At 40.3% G+C, this 20569-nt stretch overlaps 1 long non-coding RNA gene across 1 annotated transcript in view; it reads left to right on the plus strand.

Annotated features, from left to right (window-relative positions):
- Window positions 1-20569, plus strand: part of LOC140623457 (uncharacterized) — a 62926-nt gene that overhangs the window by 18169 nt on the left and 24188 nt on the right. The window contains exon 5 of the long non-coding RNA XR_012023075.1: window positions 11082-11315. This is a non-coding gene — a long non-coding RNA (uncharacterized lncRNA). The remainder of the gene's footprint in view (window positions 1-11081; window positions 11316-20569) is intronic.

Raw genomic sequence — 20569 nt, forward strand, 5'->3', positions numbered from 1 at the left:
AAGACCTTTGGCAGGTCACTGCACTTCTCTGGACTCAGCGTCCTCATTCATAAAACGAGGAGGTTGGAATATATTATCTCCTAGGTACCTTCCAACTCGAACATTTCTTTATGATTCCATGACACAGGTCCCCAGAGCCCTGTGTGAAAACCTGCAGATTGCTTGTGCTACTGAGTTCAAGCTTTTCACATTCTTTCAAAGATAATAAAGTGCCTATATTATTCTTTAAACAACATTTCCAATGAGGGCTGAAGCAACACCCCTTAATAAAATACATTAATATTTTTGCAGTAAAATGTATGGCTGTCCAGACTCAGTGAAATACATAAAGATGATTAACAACAAGGCATTGGTTCAGGTTCAATTTTATTTTTTATTTTTTAATTCTTTTGGCCACAACGGCAAACAAACAGAAGAAACCCTCCTTGGTTTTCATACCACTTTAAACTTCAGAATTGTGGCTAGGCAATCCTCTATGTGTACTTAATTTTGATTATTGATAATTCATTAGTAAATCTTGTTATAAGGAAGTAAAGCCTGCTAAAAAGGCCTAGGGTGTACTTTAAAAATGTTTTTGGATGTAAGAGTTATATTTAAAAAAAAACAATAGAAAAAAAAATAGGTCTTTCCTCAATATTTATTCTCTTGGTTTCCAATTTCAAAGCTAGCACAGTGGCATTCCCTCAGGCCTTGATTTTTCTTCTACTCTTGTTATCATGCCAAAAAATGATGATCCCAGGTAATATCATGTGATGGGAAAAATATAAACACCAAAATTAACATTAAGTGAATTCCTTCTTTATCTTAATTAAAAAGTGAATAATCAATTTCATGAAAATGGTAACTAAATGAAAAGTTATCGAAATGTGTTTAACTCAAAAAATTGAACAAATACAATACGACTGTTTGTTTTATGTTATATTAATTGAGATCATGTTAGCAGGCAGTACAACAAAATGAAAAAGGAAGATAATTCAGTAAATGATGTTTACAGTGCGATGCTGCTGGAAAGCTCTGATAGTTTCTGGCTGGCACAGACTTTAGGTTCTACGGTTGGACGTGAGTCTGACTCTCCTGCAGGTGTCCGTTTTCCAAATCTCTATTAATAGCGCTGCCACGCACGGCACTTTCCTTCACTCACTCAACACTTTGTCACACATTAGCAATACTCCTCAACAGAAAAACACCACTGAGCTAAACATGTTCAAAAGCCTTTTACCAAACAGAAAATGCATGCTCCCTCTACTTAAAGAGAAACTAGGGCAGGTAGGGAGCCCACGGTTAAAGTCATACAATCTTTGAGTCAGAAGCGAAAAGCAGAATATAATTGCTTTGCACTTTCTGGAAGCAGCAAGGTAGAAAGCCAAGACTTGACATATTTCAAGCCATAGAGAAATCGAGAGACGGGGTGGAGGGTAGGGGGAAGGACAGAGGGAGGAGGGAAAGAAGGAGGGGAGAGTTTGTGAAATGGTGTTGATTATGGAAATTTGCCATGAAATATCCAGCTGTTCACTTGTCTGTTTTGTCTCATTTGCTATTCTAATAATGAAGAGGATGATGACAAATGTCAATCATAGTGCTAGGTGTTGGGAATACTAGGGCAAGGAAGGCACTTGAAAGCTAGGGCTTAGTGATATGAACAAATAAACAAAAAAGAAAAGAATTCATTTTCAAGCAATGATAAATGCTGCAAAGGAAAGCAACCACGCACTCAAAGGAATTGTCGGGAAAAGCCTTTCTGGGATGTGGGAGTTAGACTCAAAACCTGAAGGAGGACAGTAAGGCAGCCATGGGACACACTCCCACTGCCAAAGCCCCACATAGGAAGGGGCTGGGGTAATTGCAGAAGAGAAAGGAGGTGGGCAGGGGGCAGGTGGTGGTTGGAGAAGTGGCAGGACCTGGGCTACAGGGCCAGAGCCACAGTAAGGAGGCTGTGTTCCTGCAAGGATCAATGAGAGGGCCCAAAGGGCATAGCAAAGGAGAGACGATCAGTTTTATATTTTTAAAATGAGCATGCCAGCTGCCTTGTGGAGAATGGATTGGGAAGACATGAGAGAAGGTGAGAGTCCTCATTAGAAGGCTGATTTAGATGGGGCGATTGCAAGAATTTAAGAATGCTCAAATACACTAAGATTAAGGCTGGTCAAGGAGAGGAAGGGCTATTATATTTACAGGGTCAGCTCCCCCAAAGCCTGTGATTTCTAAGCTTTAACGTGTATCTGCTTATATTTTCAACCTTCAACTTCTGTACGATTCAAAAAAATATGTTGATTTCCTGGTGTGGATAGTTGTTTTTATAATCCAAATATAGACAAGACCGCCACAAAGGCCATATTGCTACACACTTAAGCATTCACCCTGACATCAGATGAACAATTCTTCTTTACCTTCTCCATGTCCTGTAGGATATTAAAAATTGAAATTATATTTCCTCTCAAGCTTTATCTTCCTAGGCTGAAAAACACTTGTCTCAAAAAAAGCTGCCCCTTTGTTAGCATATCTATTTTAGATCCTCCCACCACTCCTTTTTCTAAGTTGACCAGTGGATCTTCTTAAGATGTAGAGTTAGGGGCAGCCCTGGTGGCCCAGTGGTTTAGTACCGCCTTTGGCCTGGGGTGTGATCCTGGAGACCGGGGATTGAGTCTCATGTCGGGCTCCCTGCATGGAGCCTGCTTCTCCTGCCTGTGTCTCTGCCTCTCTTTCTTTCTCTCTGTGTCTGTCATAAATAAATAAATAAATAAAATCTTAAAAAAAAAAAACAGTTGTAGAGTTAGCACTCCATCCAAAAAACCAAAGATGGATACTATGCTTTATTTAGTTTCCTTGTTCTTTTTTCTTAAAATTTTATTGACTCATTTGAGAGAGAAAGTTTGAGCGAGCATGAGTAGGGGAGGGGTAGAGGGAGAAGCAGAGTTCCTGCTGAGCCCAAGGGGAGCCTCCACATGGGCATCCACTGGGCCTTGATCCCAGTACCTTAGATCATGACCTGAGCTGAAATCAGAGGCTTAACTGACTCAGTCTCCCAGGCACCCTCTACGTAAAGGGTTTATTTATTGTGTGTGTTATGCTTAAATGGGTGAGCAGTTTGTTTCAGCTAGGAACCATGGGAAGTGAGGGAGACACCTGCTGGTGTGTGTGTGTGTGTGTGTATGTGTAAGTGTACACACATACACATGCACACACGTTGGCCTTAATTACCATATTTTCACACTTTGAGTCAGATTTTTACATGTCTTTTCAACTTTTGTCATCCTGTTAAGATTTATGCTTTCATAGTGGGCTGAGTGTTCTCACTGGTGAAACAAGGTTGAATAAAGAATTTATGAGTTACATATGACTGTGTAACAAATTTTCAAACCTAGAAACTTATAACAAGAAATGTTTACCATCTCACAGCTTCTACAGCGTAAGAATTCAGGAGAAACTTAACTGGTTCTGCTTCAACGTCTCTTACGAAGTTGCATTCGTGATGTTTGCCAAGTCTATGGCCATCTGAATGCTTGAATGGAATAAAGATCTTCTTCCAGAATGGCTCACCCACATGTTGAAAACTGAAGGTGACCCTTGGCAGGAGGCCTCAGTTCCTTTCTAGGAATGCTTGAGTGTCCTCATGACATGGCAGCTGGCTTCTCTCAGAGCTAAGAATCCAAGAGACAATGAGGCAGAAACCCATGTCTTTTATGACCTACTCTCTAAAGTCATGATTTATCCTTTCTGTGGAATGTAGGGGCCAAGCAAGGTATTACAAGGGAGTAGATCAGGCGTGAGAACATGGCACTGATTCATGCCAGAGCAAAAGGTGTTCTGATTCAGATAGGCACTTAGCTAGTACTTGGAAAAACATTTATGATTCACAATAATTCATTAATTATTATAATAGTAAATAATATTATTACTGTTTATTTTTCAACAACTACTGTGTCCTGAGGACTAAGAATACAGTAGGAAGGGACACCTGGGGGGCTCAGTCAGTTAAGTGTCTGCCTTCAGGTCAGGTCACAATCCCAGGGTGCTGGAATCAAGTCCTGCACTGGGCTCCCTGATCAACAGAGAGCTGGCTTCTCCCTCTCCCTCTGCTGCTTCCCCTGCTTGTGCTTTTTCTCTCTCTCTGTCAAATAAATAGATAAAATCTTTAAAAAATATATAGTGGGAAGATGGGCTCCCTGTCATCATGAAGCTTAGAATCTAGGAGGGACTATGTGTAAATAAAAAGGCAATGTTGTTATAATGTGATGAACTCTGTGACAGGAGAGGTACAGGATGGTGGAATTTCAAAGGAAAAACATTTGATCAAGAATTGAGATGTTGAGGTGCCTGAGTGTCTCAGATGATTAAGCATCTGCTTTTGGCGCAGGCCATGATCCCAGGGACCTGGGGGTCTGCTTCTCCCTTTCCCTCTCCCCCCCTTCTCATGCTCTCTCTCTCTGTCTCTTTCTGTCTCCCTCTGTCTCAAATAAATAAATAAAATCTTAAAAGAATTGAATTGAGATGTCAATGGGAGGTAAAGGAGGACGTGACAATGGAACCAAAGCTTTAAAAAAGGAGTTAGCAGCTGAAAGGGAAACAGAGAGTATTCTAGACCAAGAGAATAGGAGACAGAACAAGAATAACTTTGTAGCAAGAAAGAACAGGTCCCTCTATAGCAACTAAAAGTGTATCTGGAGCTAAACATGCAACCCTGAGGATGGCAAGAAGTGAGAATGAAGTGGTAATCCAGTGGCAGGATTTCAGTTGGGATGAAGGGGTAGGACCTAAACCCTAGAAGAGAGAGAGGACTCAAAGGGAAGAAAGCAAAGGCTAGCCCTGGCAACACAGGGATTCTTGGGGGTTCTCCAAACAGAAACTGTGAGGTTGGGACAGACATCTGGTGGGAGGTTTTGCCAATTCAAGTGATATCTAAGATGGGACATCTCTTATGATGATTCATATTGAAAGTGGTCACACTTACACAAGTGCCGGGACAGGGAGGTGTGGGGGTTCACCAGGGAGGGCAGCTGAGATGCAACATGGCTCATGAACTCAAAGGAGAGGCCAGCAGATGCAAACAAGAGTCCTCAGATAATAATGTCAAGAGAATACCGTGGACATGGAGGTAGAGGGTGAATAAGGCTCAGGAACCAAACCCACGAACCCTGGATAAATGTCGCTTCATGAAAAGCCTTGAGCTTCTAGCCAGGGGCAGAGTAGTTCCTTAGACATCCACCCCAGACCAGACTGCATGAGTAAAGGGAACACATCTGTTAGAAATTAACGTCTGAAGAACAAAGAAGAAAAGTAGATGGCCTTGGAATTTAAAGATAGAGGCATCCTGGGTAGTCAGTCTGGATGCTGTTGCCTCAATTAAATAAGAGATCTTCAGGATTGCATTTGGAGAGTGTATGGGCTGAGCTTTCAAAAAAGGCAAGAAAATAGGCAGGATCTAGAATCCAACGGTTCCCGACCCATGGAAAATCCAAGGCTGTTTTGTATGGTGGTTCCTAAACTTTAGTCTGCATTAGAAGAATGCAAAATCCTTGCTTAAGTTCAGATTTCTAGGGCCCATACCCTGGCACTCTGATTCAACAGGTCAGGAGTTGAACTCAGTAATCCATATTGTAAGACTTGCCGGTGACTATGAGGCTAAGAAGTTGGCAAACAACACTTTGCAAACAACTATTTGGAACTTAAAGTTAGGCATAGTGGTGAAGAGTGTGGGTCCTGCAGCCAGGCTGCATAGATATTAGTGCCCCGCTCAGTCACTTACCTTCATCTCCAGGAAGGTGAGTCTATGCCTCAGTTTGCTTAGATGTGAAAGAGAGTCATAGTACACACTTGACTTGTTGTTATGAAATTAGGCAAGTTAATAAATGTAAAGTCCAGAGCCTGGCACAGTTTAAATATTTGACTTATGTAAATAATTATTATGAACTCCAAACATACGAATATTGCTTGAAAAAAAAAGTTTAGCAAAATTTACATGTGAAATTCCAAACTTCATGCATTTTGTGGTGCTACAGATTTATGGTACAACAAAAAAAGAGACAAATTTATATCAACATTCATTTCTGTCTCAACTGATCTTTCAAATACTTCAACATTACCTTCTGCCTACTCTGAAACTCTTAAACTCAATATGATTATTTGAAAAGGTTAAAATGGGAGGAAGTTAGAAATGATATTGGCAACGCTGATTAGATGGTAGTAAAGCTGATGATTGTCATTTGTGTTACAAGTATTTGCCTGTTGGCATTTGGAGGGCAATGTACCCAATGACCCATCCACCCACTCAACCACCCATCATGACAGGCAGTGGGCAATGCTGCATACATTTGCACTGGCGGGTAGATGCAATGATGTGGCCCTCACCCCTGAGTTGCTACAGGGAAGACGAGGATGATGGCAACTTCCACCTCTGTAATCCTGGGCCATTTACTCTGGAGGGCTATAAGGCAGCTCAAACTGTCCTACATTTTTATGAATGTAGGAAGCTGGAAACCCAAAAGTTTAAGTGGCTAATAAAAAAAGAATATCAGGATTCAAATCCAGGTCTTCAAAGATTGTTTAGATTGTTGTTCTATCTCGTTTTGACCTACTATATAGTGTCTTTCTGCCCAATAAAAGGAGAGGCTATTAAAAATGACTTTCTAGCTCAACTTTGGAGTAGGCCTCAGAGAAAAAGAAAAACAGAAGGAAAGCAACACACTAATTTCATGCACATAATGAATGCTAGTAACATTTAATGCTAGTGAGTTTAAATGTTTGGGTACCCACATTTGGGGGATATTTGTGTGACATGATTGACACAAATACATAAAAACCCTACACATATAAAATGATTTGATGCCATGTAGGTATAAATTAAACTTTATGACAGGGGTTGAATTTGACAAAATAACGTGATATAAGTGGGGTTATCTGATAGTTGTAAGGAGACACTGACAAAGGATATTTTCATACCTACTTTGGAGAACATGAAGGATACTGTACTCAGTACTATTTACTGAGCACCTACTCTGTACTAGGAACCTTAAAGTGGTTACCTCAAATACCTCTAAAAATAACCAGGAGAGGTGGGCATTGACTTGAACATCAACAGAAGAGAAATTGAGAACCAGTGTAGTCTGTCCAGTGGCACAGGACTTGTTAGTGATGGGAAGAGTTGCTGTTTGAACCCAGGTCTGTCTTACTCCAGGCATATGGTCTTGCTTCTTTCTACACTAGATGCTGCAAGTCATTGGAACCAAAAGAATTCTTGGTTCTTTCTCTCCTAATTCCTTAATGCTGAGTTTCCTAAAACCTATTCTTGTTAACTGACGTTTCTCCCAAATCTGCCTCTCATCATGTGTTTTCTCTCTGTGACTCCCTTGGCAATCATCCCAATCAGCCGGGCTTGACACCTTTTTTCCATTCATCCTACCCATCCAATCTGTTTGCAAGTGCTGGCAATTCTAATTCTATCTTCATTTTCACACCGTTCCCCTATCTCGCCTGACAGGAACCACCTACTGCAATGCCTCACGACTTCTAGCCTACTAGGTTGAAATAACCTTTAAAATGGTCCCCAATAAATCCCACCTACTGGTATTTATACCTTGAGTAACCCCCTCCCCTTGCATGTTGACTGGGGTTGACAATTTGCTTTGAATTAGTAGAATAAGGCACAGTGAATAGAATATGGCACATGTGATGGCATATCACTCCTGAGATTGGGTTACAAAGAGACTCTGGTTTCCATCTTGCTTATCTGTTCTTTTTCTCCTTCCCCTCTCCTCCCCTCTCCTCTCTTTCCCCTTCCCTTCTCTTTCCTTCCCTTCTCTTCCCTTCCATTCCTTTCCCTCCTTGCATTCTGGTTCAGAACAAAAAAAATTATTGCCTTACTGTTCTGGAGGTCAGAAGTTCAAGATCAAGGTATTAGCAAGGCCATAGTCTCTCTGAGGCACTAGAGAGTGCCTTCTTCTCTTCCAGCTTGTAGATGCATTACTACGATCCTGAGTTCATCTTCACATAGCCATCTTCACATCCTCTATGTGTGTTTCTTCTTCCTCTTTTTTTGCTCTCTCAGTTGCAGGCTCTGATGGAAGCCGGCTGCCATGTAATGAGCTACCCTATGGACAGATTCACTTGGCAAGAAATTGAGGGGGGTCTCTGGCCAATGACCTTGGAAGGACTGGGGTTCCCAGTCTAATGGCCAGTGATGAGTTGAATCCTGCTATGTCTACACCCAGATTTCTGATCTACAGAAACTAAGTTAATGAATGCTTGTTGTTTTAAGCTGTAAATTTTGTGATGCTTTATTATGCATCAACAGGTAACCAATATACTTTCAATGGGATTCCCAAATCTAGGAATAGCGTTATTAATTTTGGGGCTGCCAAATTAAACTTGTAGTAATATAATTCTGATTGTGTCATTCCCCTGTTAAAAACCTTCAATGACTACTCATTTGCCTTTAGAAAATATCAGCTTCTCAGCTTAGCAATGAGATGTTTTATCATCAAGTTCCAGAATAATGGTTAATAATTAAGGATTTTTTCATAGTTGAAGGCAATAATATGTAATTCAGGTATCATTTGAATCCACTCTGTCCTTTAAAGCCTAAATACGATAGGCTTCAACCACCACTACACATTCTGTGGAAAACCCAACACCCTTCCCAATATTTATATCAGTTCCTGGTGGGTTTATGTTCTCATAATCACCTCTGGCTTCCCCTGATGAATTAATTCAGTGTATGGATTCTCTCTCCATTCTACACAGTACTGTTCCACATCATGTTAGCCCAGATAAGAAACTCAAATCCTGTTCCGTGATACACATAGAACCACACATATAAACAAGACTGTTGTGGGGCACCTAGATAGTTCAGTGGGTTAAGCATCCGACTCTCGATTTCAGCTCTGATCATGATCTCATTGGTCAGAAGATCAAGTCCCCTTCAGGCTCCACATTCAACAAGGAGTCTGCTTGAAGATTCTCTCCCTCTGCTCCTTCTCCCACTCATGCTCACTTGCTTTCTCTCTCTCTCTCTAAAATAAAGAAATCTTTTTAAAAAAAAGTGTTGTGTGAGGCAGATTTTGCTAAATTTTGAAGATTTGCCTCATATCTCAAATAATTTCAAGTGAATATTAGACACTGCCATTAAAATATTTTTGGAAGTTAGAAAATTAAAACATAAATTAAGGTTGGTTTGTATTGGAAATACTGGAAAGATACCCTAAAAACTAAAAAAGAAACTTCCTGTAAGTGAGAGAGAGTGGAATGGGGTAGATAAGGACAAAAGTTGGACTAAGTAAGACATTTCATTGAATATATTTTGATTTATGAACCATATAAATGTATTTTTCTAGATGACTAAAATTTCAAAGAATTTAATTTACAAAATCATTTAACACCCTCCACTGGGAATTTCTCAGTGATCACATCACCCTGCTGGATTCTGAATCCCCCTCTCATTTCTCCTCTTTAAATACTCCTTCAGGGCAGCCTGGGTGGCTCAGCGGTTTAGTCCAGGGCATGATCCTGGAGACCCAGTATCAAGTCCCATGTCAGTCTTCCTGTGTGGAGCCTGTTTCTCCTTCTGCCTGTGTCTCTGGCTCTCTCTCTCTCTCTCTGTCTCTGTGTCTCTCATGAATAAATAAATTTAAAAAAATCTTTAAATACTCCTTCAAGGGCTAAATCCTTTCCTGCTCCAATGGATTTTTCTCACAATTCAATTAAACTCTCTTTTGTCCTCACTCTCAAACTCAGCTCTTTTCAAGGCTACTTTTGCATGTTAAAAACTCATGAAAGTATTGATATACACAAAGTACAAAGGGAAACCTAAGAGTGGTGCTTTCCAATGCACTCTCCCATCCAGGATATAGAATAAGGTTGGAGAAATGGGGAAGAGGTGTCAGTGGGGCTATGTTACCACAGAGAAGTTGGAAGGGGGGAAATCCAATAGAGGAGGTGAAAGGATACAAAGGCAAGTTGTGCTTATTAAACAACTTGGCTTGGGACCAACCAGACTGCACTCTCTAGCTTCCTGTACCATCTTTGTTGGGCATGTGTGTCCTGGATATGCTAATAAAACTTAAATTGCCTTTAATGACTTACGTTGTTGAAGTGACTTTGAATTCTGTAGTATAACTTTTAAGCATCATATTTTTTTAATTAAGCAAAAATTTGAACTGGCATTTCACCAAAAAAAAAAAAAAAAGGATATACGAATAGCTAATAAACATACAAAAAGGTGCTCAAGTTCATGAGTCATCAGGAGGTGCAAACCAAATACATGAGATATACTACAGGCTTATCAGAAAGGCTAACATGTAACAGACAATCCAAAGTGTTGGTAAGGTTGTACAAAACTGCTGATGGAAGTGTAAATTGGTACAACCACCTTGGTAAACTGGCAGCATTGACTAATGCTCAACTTCTGCATCATATAAATATCCTTTGACTCAGCCATTTCACTCTTAGGTATACTCCAGATTTGTGTACATATGCCATGGTGAGGATATTTTAAAATTTTATCTTATGTTAAATTTAACTACATTTTTGATTATAGTCTGGGATATTTAAAACTCACAATTCTACTGCTTATTTTATTTTTTTCCTTAGCTATCTATGTGACCTTTGGCAGGCCACTTTACCTCTCTGGGCCTCATTTTCCTCAGATACTGAATGAGGAATTTAATGAGCAATCCCAAATTGAAGATCCCCATAATGTTGATATTCTATGTATCCATGATTTGGCTTCCATACCCTCCTAACTGCATCTCTCCCACATCTCCCCATCTCTTATGTTAATCAAAAACAATAGCTAGCAGTTCCCAGGATAACTTTGCCCATTCTCCCCCACCTGCATAGCTTTGCCTTTATCTCAGCAGGTCCATACCTGCTTGGAATATCTTGTCCTCCAGAAAACTCTTCTTGATTTCACTCTATTAAATATCATCTGACTTTTCTCTGAAATACTATGATACTTATAATACTTAATTAATAATACTTAACTTATAATACTTAAAATAATTTATGCATTTATTTATGCATTTCTTGTGTCAACATCATTCTCTATCTTGTATTTCAGTTATTTGTTTACATTTTATCTCTTATTTCAGACTCTGAGATCTTTTGAGAGAAAGATATTTGCATTGTTTGGCCTATCATAGAAATTTATCAAGAATGCGTTGACCAAGTGGAGACTTAGTTTGTTCTTGACTTTGTTCTCCATCACAAGAAGAACAACTAACAACTATTCAAGATTAAGATGCCACTGAAAGAATCCTAGAACATGGTGATGAGGCTCAAGCCCTCCTTGAACCACAGAGACCAAGACAGACTGCATTAGAAAGGTAAGAGAAGTGTCTACACAGAGACTGCATTGCCTCTACCCTGGACAAGTGCAGCACCATGCACAGAGATCTCCCTTAAACTTCTCATTCCTCCAGCAGGAAAAGAGGATCCAGTGGGAACAATCAGCCCCACTCCAGCATTGTGGTTCACTTTTTAGGAGCCCTACTCTGATCTCACACCACAGGCATTGCAGAGGAATCTGCAGGGCTCAATCACTGAGAATCTGACTGTAGTGAAGGAGGAGGGAGGGACCTGCAACAGCCACCATATGGGTCTTGGCAGACTGAGTTCATACCTGCAGTGCCCAAGTAGTAATCCTAATAATTGTTTTTGCCCATATACAGAACCAAGTCAGGGGTGCACTCTCACCTAGAACTTGGTAGGGAACAGATGTGCCTGGTTGGGATTCTCAAATGAGGAGTTTTGCCAGCCCTATGGCCTAGTGGACCCACACCCTGGCAAGGAGCTGAATCACAGCTCCACCCACTGTGGAGAATGTCTTCTAGCCCCATATGACCAGAAGGACTGGTGAAAAATCCTGGAAGCAGTATGGCACAGCCCTGCTCAAGTTGAGGTGGTGGGCAAAGCTGATTGTTCCCAGAGCAAAGCCAGTACCAGGGGTAGAGTTTCTGTGGTATGCACAAGCAGGGGGTTTAATTCATATCCAAGGGTGAAGGTAGTTCCTGGCCCCTGCCAACTGGAGAACCTCCTTGGGAAATTGAGAGTAACCCAGAGTGTCCTCTCCTTCTCTTGCCCAGGCAAGGGAGCTAAGAAATAGCTCCCACCACTGTGGAGAGTGTCTTCCTGCCCCACTCAATCAGAAGGGTTGGAGACATCTCCAGGAAGCAGTGCAACCCAGTAGCCCTGGAGCTAAGAGGGGGGTAGGTGAAGCTGATACATTGCAGAGCAAAGCCAGGACCTTCTTTAGTCAGGGCACTTGGAATATGGGTTGGCTTAAGACAACAACAATGAACTTTACCAGCTTTAGAGTTATTTCTCCTAATGCGCCTGAACAGAAAATCTAATTCATATCCCCATTCATCATTGAATACAGCCTTCAGCCTGTCCAATCAAGGTCTCTAATTATAGCATACAGGAAGCTGTATAGCCCATTCAACAGTCCTATGCATGGTGGCAATTAAACACCAGAGCACAGCCCATGGCTTCCCCATCTGCAGAGCAAAACTAGTGACCTCATCTGACCAAGGAATTCAGTGCACACTCTGGCCAGATTTAAGTCCCCAAACAATGAGTTGCACAGATCCTGAATACTAGCTGCTCTCTCAGGGCAAGAAAGCTAATTTATAGCCCCATCTATAACTGAATATAGTACTCAGTCTCAACCATCTGAGCCTGAACAGAGAATCCAGACAACTGCTGAGTCTATCCTACAGACTCACATGGGGAGGGAATCAAGCCAGTAGTCCTATCCAACTATTCTCAGTCAGTGGCAGATATCCCCATCTCCATCTTCAGAGCTCAGATAGTTGCCTCACCCCAAAATAGACCATAATAGTAGCTCCCAAAGGCATTATCAGCACATACCCCCAGAAACCCAAATTGTGTTGACTAAGGAAGAACTTTCTCTGGAAGAAGTGCCTAGTTACCCAAATACAGTGATACCAACATAAAGAATCAAGGATCACAAAAAAATCAGGTACATATGACACCACGAAGGGAACTTACAAAGTTCTAATAACTCACTTTAAAGAAATGGAGATCTACAAACCACCCCAGTCACAGAATTCAGAACAATCCTTTCAAGGAATTTTAGTGAACTACAAGAAAACACAAATGACTACGCAAAATTAGGAAAACAATGCATGAACATAATGAGAAGTTTTACAAGGAAAGAGCAACCACCAAAAAACAAACAAACAAATAAAATTTTCCACGGAAATCCTGGGGTTGAATAATTCAACAATTGAACTAAAGATTTTAATAGAGAATGTCAAAAGTACAATCAGTGACCTGGAATATAGGACATGGGAAATTACCCAGAGGAGCAAAAAGAAAAAGAACTTTTTAAAAAGTAAAGAAAGCCTATGGGACAAAATGAAAAGAAACAATATTTGCACTATGAGAATTTCAGAAGGAGAACTAAAAAGGAAACCTTCCTGAACTTGGGGAGAAAAATGAACATCCAGATTCACTATACTTATTATAATTAAATTGTCAAAAGTTAAAGATAAAAATTTTTAAGAGCAGAAAGAGAAGAGAGAGAAGTTACATACAATGGAATCCCCATAGCCACAAATTTCTCAACAGAAACTTTTCAGGGCAGGAAAGAAGGGGATGACATATTTAAAATATTGAAAGAAATTAATTGTCAACCAAGAAGTCTGTACTTGGGAAAGTTGTCCTTCAAAAATGAAGGAGGGATAAAAATTTGTCCAAATATAAGGTGAGGGAGTTCATTATCACAGAGCTGCTTTGCAGAAAATACGAAAGGAAGCTCTTTGAGGGGAAGTAAAAGAATGCTAATTAACACCAAAAAAGCATAAAGAGTAGTGTAAATATTAGTGGTAATGGTAAAAATATAGTCATTGTAGAATTCAGCAATATGGCAACAGTGGTGCATAATTCACTTATTACTCTAGTTTAAAAGTTAAAAAATGAATGTAGTATAAATAACCACAACTATAATAATCTGCTATTAGTATCACAATATAAAAAATGTGAATTTATGACAATAATAATCTAAAATGTAAGGGGAAGAAGTAAAAAATAAGATATTTTATTTAAGACTCATAGTGACCACAAAGGAAAATTCTATAGTAATTATACAAAAGAACACAATAAAGAAGTCAAAGCAGACTTATACCAAAAAACATCAAAATACACAAGAAAAGACCGCAGGATAAGAAACAAGGAACAATGAATCTACAAAACAACCAAAAAACAATTAACAAAATGGCAATAGTAAGTCCTTACCTATCAATAATTACTTTAAACATAAAAGGATCAAAGTCTCTAATAGAAAGTGTCTAAAAGACATAGAATGGCTGAATGGATCTAAAAAAAATAAAGACACAATATGCTGTTTATAAGATACTCATTTTAGCCTGAAAGACACATATAGACTGAGAGAGAAGGAATGGAAAGACATTTTGAACAAATGGCAACCCCTAAAAAGCTATACTTATTTCAGACAAAGTAGACTTTAAACTGAAAATGGTAAAAGGAGACAAAGAAAATCATTATGTAATGAATAAAGGATCAGAGGATATAATAATTATAAACATATATGCACCCAATATTGGAGTACCTACATATGTAAAGCAATAATGAATGAAAGTAAAAAGAGATAAATAGCAATACAGCAATTGTGGAGGATTTTACTACTTAACTTTTAACAGTGGGTAGATCATCCAGAGAAACAATAATGAAACAGTGAATTTAAGCAGCACTGTGGACCAAATGAATCCAACAGACCTATATAGGATATTTTATCCAATAACAGCAGAATACACATTCTTCTCAAATGCACATGAAATCTTTTCTAGGATAGATCATATGTTAAGCCATAAAACAAGTCAGTAAATTCAAGAAGGCTGAAATCATACCAAGTATCTTCTCTGACCACAATGGCATAAAAGTAGAAATAACAGCAAGAAGAAAACTGGAAAATTTGTGAACACATGGAAATTAAACAGTAGTCTTCTGAACAACCAATGGAGCAAAGAAATTCCAGGGGAAATAAAAACGTTTCTTGAGATAAGTGAAAATGGAAACAAAACATACCAGAATTGTGGGATGTAACAAAAGCAGTTCTAGGTGGGAAGTTCATAGCAATAAACACCTACATTAGAAGCAAGAAGGATCCCAAATAAACAATGTAACTCTATACCTTAAGAAATTAGAAAAATGAAAACAAACTAAGCTTGAAGTTAGCAGGAGAAAATAATAAAAATTAAATCAGAAATAAAGTACCGAAAGGAAATACAATAGAAAAGATTAATCAAACTAAGTTGTTTCTTTTAAAATATAAATAAAATTGATGACCCTTAGATAGACTAACCAAGGGAAAAAGAGAAAGAATCCAAATCAACAAAACAAATGAAAAAGGAAATATTACATCTGATGACAAAGAAATTCAAAGGACCATAAGAGGCTATAGTGAACAACTACATGCGAGCAAACAAAACTTAAAAAAAGTTTGAAAAATTCTTAGAAATATACAACTTAACAAGACTTAATAAGAAAAAAATAGAAAATCTGAATAGTCCAATTGCTAGTTGGGAGATCGAATCAGTAATCGAATATCTCCAAATGAAGAAAAGCCCAGGACCAGAGAGCTTCTTGGTGAATTTTAGTAAATATTTAAAGAAGAATTAGGAGTTGGGGTGGGGGGGCCAGTAGTGGAGGATTAGGGTCCTCAATTCACCTGTCCCCACCAACTTACCTAGATAACTTTCAAATCATCCTGAAAACCTACGAATTTGACCTGAGATTTAAAGAGAGAACAGCTGGAACGCTACAGGGAGAAGAGTTTGCACTTCTAACAAGGTAGGAAGGCGGAAAAAAATAAAAAAGAATCCAGTGGGGGAGGGGCCCCGCGGGGAGCCGGGCTAAGGCGGGGGGCGGGCGGCGGGGAAGCCTCCAGACCGGAGAGCCCAGCCCCGGAGAGGCGGGAGCTTTAAAAATCTGCACCGGATTCTTCCCGGAGGGAAAGGGGCTGAGCAGGGAACTCGGGCAGGATCACAGGAGGGGCGGTGGGGCCTCCCGGCTCCCGGGGTCACTAACAGAGGAGGTGCGCCCGGGGGAGAGCGCCCCACACCCCGCGGCCGAGCTCGGGAAAGGGCTGGAGCGCCCGGCGGGGCCTCGGGGAGAAGCCGGGGGTCAGGCGGGGGCTCCGGGCGGAGGGGGCTGCGCCCTGCTGCCTTTGGGAGCCTCGGGAGGGGAGCACGATCCCAGCAGCGCAGGCCCCGGGCCCCAGGGCTCCCAGGGGCACAGCCGGGATCCTGTGCTCCCCCCGGGACAGGTGGAGGTGGGGAGGGTACAGGACAGCGAGGACTCTCCTGCCGCTGGGCGCCCAGAGCTGTGCAGATCAGCACCCTCCGCCCCCAGAGCATCTAGGGCAGTCCAGTCTGGGAGACTGCGGTAGTTACTGGGGGAGCTGACTCCAGGGCTGGAGAGCTGGCCGCTGCCAGTGGGGTTGTTCCTCCTGGTGTCACCCTCTGCCTGGATGGAGCGGGGCGCCAGGGAACAGAGGCCTCACGGGGTAAACAGCTCCCACTGAGCCGTGCACCTGGCAGGGGGCGGGGCAGCTCCCCCGGGTGCACACACCTGAGAATCAGCACAGGAGGCCCCTCCCTCAGAAGACCAGCTGGAAAGAGGGGGGAAGAGCAAGTTCTTGACCGAGCAGTGCTGGAAAGCTCTAGGGGAAGTCGAGGGATTTAGAGTATATAGAACCAGAGGATACCCCTCCTTTTTTTTTTTTTTCTTCCTTTTTCCAGTACAACTCATTTTTATATCAGACTGTAAATGTCCAGGTTTTTTTCTCTTTTCCCACCTTAACTACAATATTTTACCACCTTCATTTTTAAGATTCTTCCTTTTTGACTTTCATATTTCTACAATTACAGGTCCCAGATATATTTTCCACTTTTAGATTCCTTCAACATACTCAACTTAATTTGGAGATATACAAGATATGGTTTTTTTTGTTTTGTTTTGTGTTTTTTGTTTTCTCTGCCTCATTTTGTTCTACAATGGCAGAAATTAATACCTTCTAAAACATGACCAGTATGCATAGAACAAGTGGTATACCGTGCTGTTTCATTCTATGAGATTCTTCATTCCCATTCTGCCCCCCCTCTTTTATCTCATTTATGTTTTGGTGGTCAATGTTGGGGCCCTCTACAAGTATTTCTGGTTTATATAAATTTGGGACTGAGCATTTCTAATATACAGGACTTAATATACTCAGAAACAACAGGATCAACCTCTAGAACCCCTCAGGTAGACTATATTCTCCCTCCACTACAACTTCTTCACCACCACCACCATCTCCCAGTCCCCTTTTTCATTCTCTTTTTTTTTTCTTTTTCCTTTTTCTTTTTGTTCTCTTTTTTTCTTTAGGATTCCTGGCCTTTTATTTTTTACTACTTTGTTTTAAAATTTGTTTTTCACTTTAGTGGTCCTTTTGTTTTATTTTGTTCTGACCTTTGTTTTCAATTTCTGGTCTCTAACCTCAGCAGAATAATCTAGGGTGAAATTTACTTAGGTTGTGGTTGATATTCTTGATGGAGCCTGCTCATACAGCCACTCTGCACTGAGCAAAATGACTAGAAAGAAGAACTCACCACAAAAGAAATAATCAGAAACAGTACTCTCTGCCACAGAGTTACAGAATTTGGATTACAATTCAATGTCAGAAAGCCAATTCAGAAGCACAGTTATAAAGCTACTGGTGGCTCTGGAAAAAAGCATAAAGGATTCAAGAGACTTCATGACTGCACAATTTAGATCTAATCAGGCCGAAATTAAAAATCAATTAAATGAGATGCAATCCAAACTGGAGGTCCGAACAATGAGGATTAATGAGGTAGAGGAAAGAGTGAGTGACATAGAAGACAAGTTGATTGCAAGGAAGGAAGCTGAGGAAAAAAGAAAAAAACAATTAAAGACCATGAAGAAAGGTTAAGGGAAATAAATGACAGCCTCAGAAGGAAAGATCTATGTATAATTGGGGATCCAGAGGGTGCTGAGAGGGACAGAGGACCAGAAAGCACGTTTGAACAAATCACAGCTGAGAACTTCCCTAATTTGGGAAGGGAAACAGGCATTCAGATCCAGGAGATAGAGAGGTCCCCCCAAAAAATCAATAAAAACTATTCAACACCTCGACATTTAATAGTAAAACTTGGAAATTCCAAAGATAAAGAGAAAATCCTTAAATCAGCAAGAGACAAGACATGCCTAAATTATATGGTGAGAAAAAAAAATTATATGGTGAGAAGTATTAGATTAACAGCAGACCTCTCCACAGAGACCTGGCAGGCCAGAAAGGGCTGGCAGGATATATTCAGGGTCCTACATGAGAAGAACCTGCAGCCAAGAATACTTTATCCAGCAAGGCTCTCATTCAGAATAGAAGGAGAGATAAATAGCTTCCAAGATAGGCAGAACCTGAAAGAATATGAGACCACCAAACCAGCTCTGCAAGAAATATTAAGGGAGACTCTGTAAAAGAAAGAGGAAGTCCAAAGAAATAGTCCAGAAAAACAGACACTGAATAGGTATTATGATAACACAAATTCATATCTTTCAATAGTAACTCTGAACATGAATGGACTAAATGATCCCATCAAAAGATGCAGGGTTTCACACTGGGAGCTTTCCCCTAAGATCAGGAATGGGATAGGGATGTACACTCTCGCCACTGCTATTCAACATAATACTAGAAGTCCTAGCCTCAGCAATCAGGCAACAAAAAGAAATAAAAGGCATTCAAATTGGCAAAGAAGAAGTCAAACTCTCCCTCTTCACCGATGACATGATACTCTACATAGAAAACCCTAAAGACTCCACCCCAAGATTGCTAGAACTCATACAGCAATTCGGCAGCATGGCAGGATACAAAATTAATGCCCAGAAATCAGTGGAATTTCTATACACTAACAATGAGACTGAAGAAAGAGAAATTAAGGAATTAGTCCCATTTACAATTGCACCCAAAAGTATAAGATATCTAGGAATAAACCTAACCAAAGAGGTAAAGGATCTATACCCTAAAAGCTATAGAACACTTCTGAAAGAAATTGAGGAAGACACAAAGAGATGGAAAAATATTCCATGCTCATGGATTGGAAGAATTAATATTGTGAAAATATCTATGCTACCCATAACAATTTACACATTCAATGTAATCCTTATGAAAATACCATGGACTTTCTTCAGAGAGTTGGAACAAATAATCTTAAGATTTGTGTGGAATCTGAAAAGACCCCGAATAGCCAGGGGAATATTGAAAAAGAAAACCACAGCTGGGGGCATCACAATGCCAGATTTCAGGTTGTACTACAAAGCTGTGGTCATCAAGACAGTGTGGTACTAGCACAAAAACAGACACATAGATCAATGGAACAGAATAGAGAACCCAGAAGTGGACCCTCAACTTTATGGTCAACTAATATTCAACAAAGGAGGAAAGACTATCCACTGGACAAAAGACAGTCTCTTCAATAAATGGTGCTGGGAAAATTGGACATCCACATGCAGAAGAATGAAACTAGACCACTCTCTTGCACGATACACAAAGATAAACTCAAAATGGATGAAAGATCTAAATGTGAGACAAGATTCCATCAAAATCCTAGAGGAGAACACAGGCAACACCCTTTTTGAACTTGGCCACAGCAACTTCTTGCAAGATACATCCATGAAGTCAAGAGAAACAAAAGCAAAAATGAATTATTGGGACTGCATCAAGATAAAAAGCTTCTGCACAGCAAAAGAAACAGTCAACAAAACTAAAAGACAACCTACAGAATGGGAGAAGATATTTGCAAATGACCTATCAGATAAAGGGCTAGTTTCCAAGATCCATAAAGAACTTATTAAACTCAACAGCAAAGAAACGAACAATCCAATCATGAAATGGGCAAAAAACATGAACAGAAATTTCACCAAAGAAGGCATACACGTGGCCAACAAGCACATGAGAAAATGCTCTGCATCACTGGCCATCAAGGAAATACAAATCAAAACCACAATGAGATACCACCTCACAACGGTGAGAATGGGGGAAAATTAACAAGGCAGGAAACCACAAATGTTAGAGAGGATGTGGAGAAAGGAGAACCCTCTTGCACTGTTGGTGGGAATGTGAACTGGTGCAGCCACTCTGGAAAACTGTGTGGAGGTTCCTCAAAGAGTTAAAAATAGATCTGCCCTCTGACCCAGAAATTGCACTGCTGGGGATTTACCCCAAAGATACAGATGCAGTGAAACACTGGAACACCTGCACCCCAATGTTTATAGCAGCAATGTCCACAATAGCCAAACTGTGGAAGGAGCCTCGGTGTCCATCAAAAGATGAATGGATAAAGAAGATGTGGTCTATGTATACAATGGAATATTACTCAGCCATTAGAAACAACAAATACCCACCTTTTGCTTTGATGTGGATTGACCTGGAGGGTATTATGCTGAGTGAAGTAAGTCAATCGGAGAAGGACAAACATTATATGGTCTCCTTCATTTGGGGAATGTAAAAATTAGTGAAAGGGAATGAAGGGAAAGGGGA

The sequence above is a fragment of the Canis lupus genome, chromosome 33, assembly GCF_048164855.1.
Source record: "Canis lupus baileyi chromosome 33, mCanLup2.hap1, whole genome shotgun sequence".
Taxonomy (NCBI): Eukaryota; Metazoa; Chordata; class Mammalia; order Carnivora; family Canidae; genus Canis; species Canis lupus.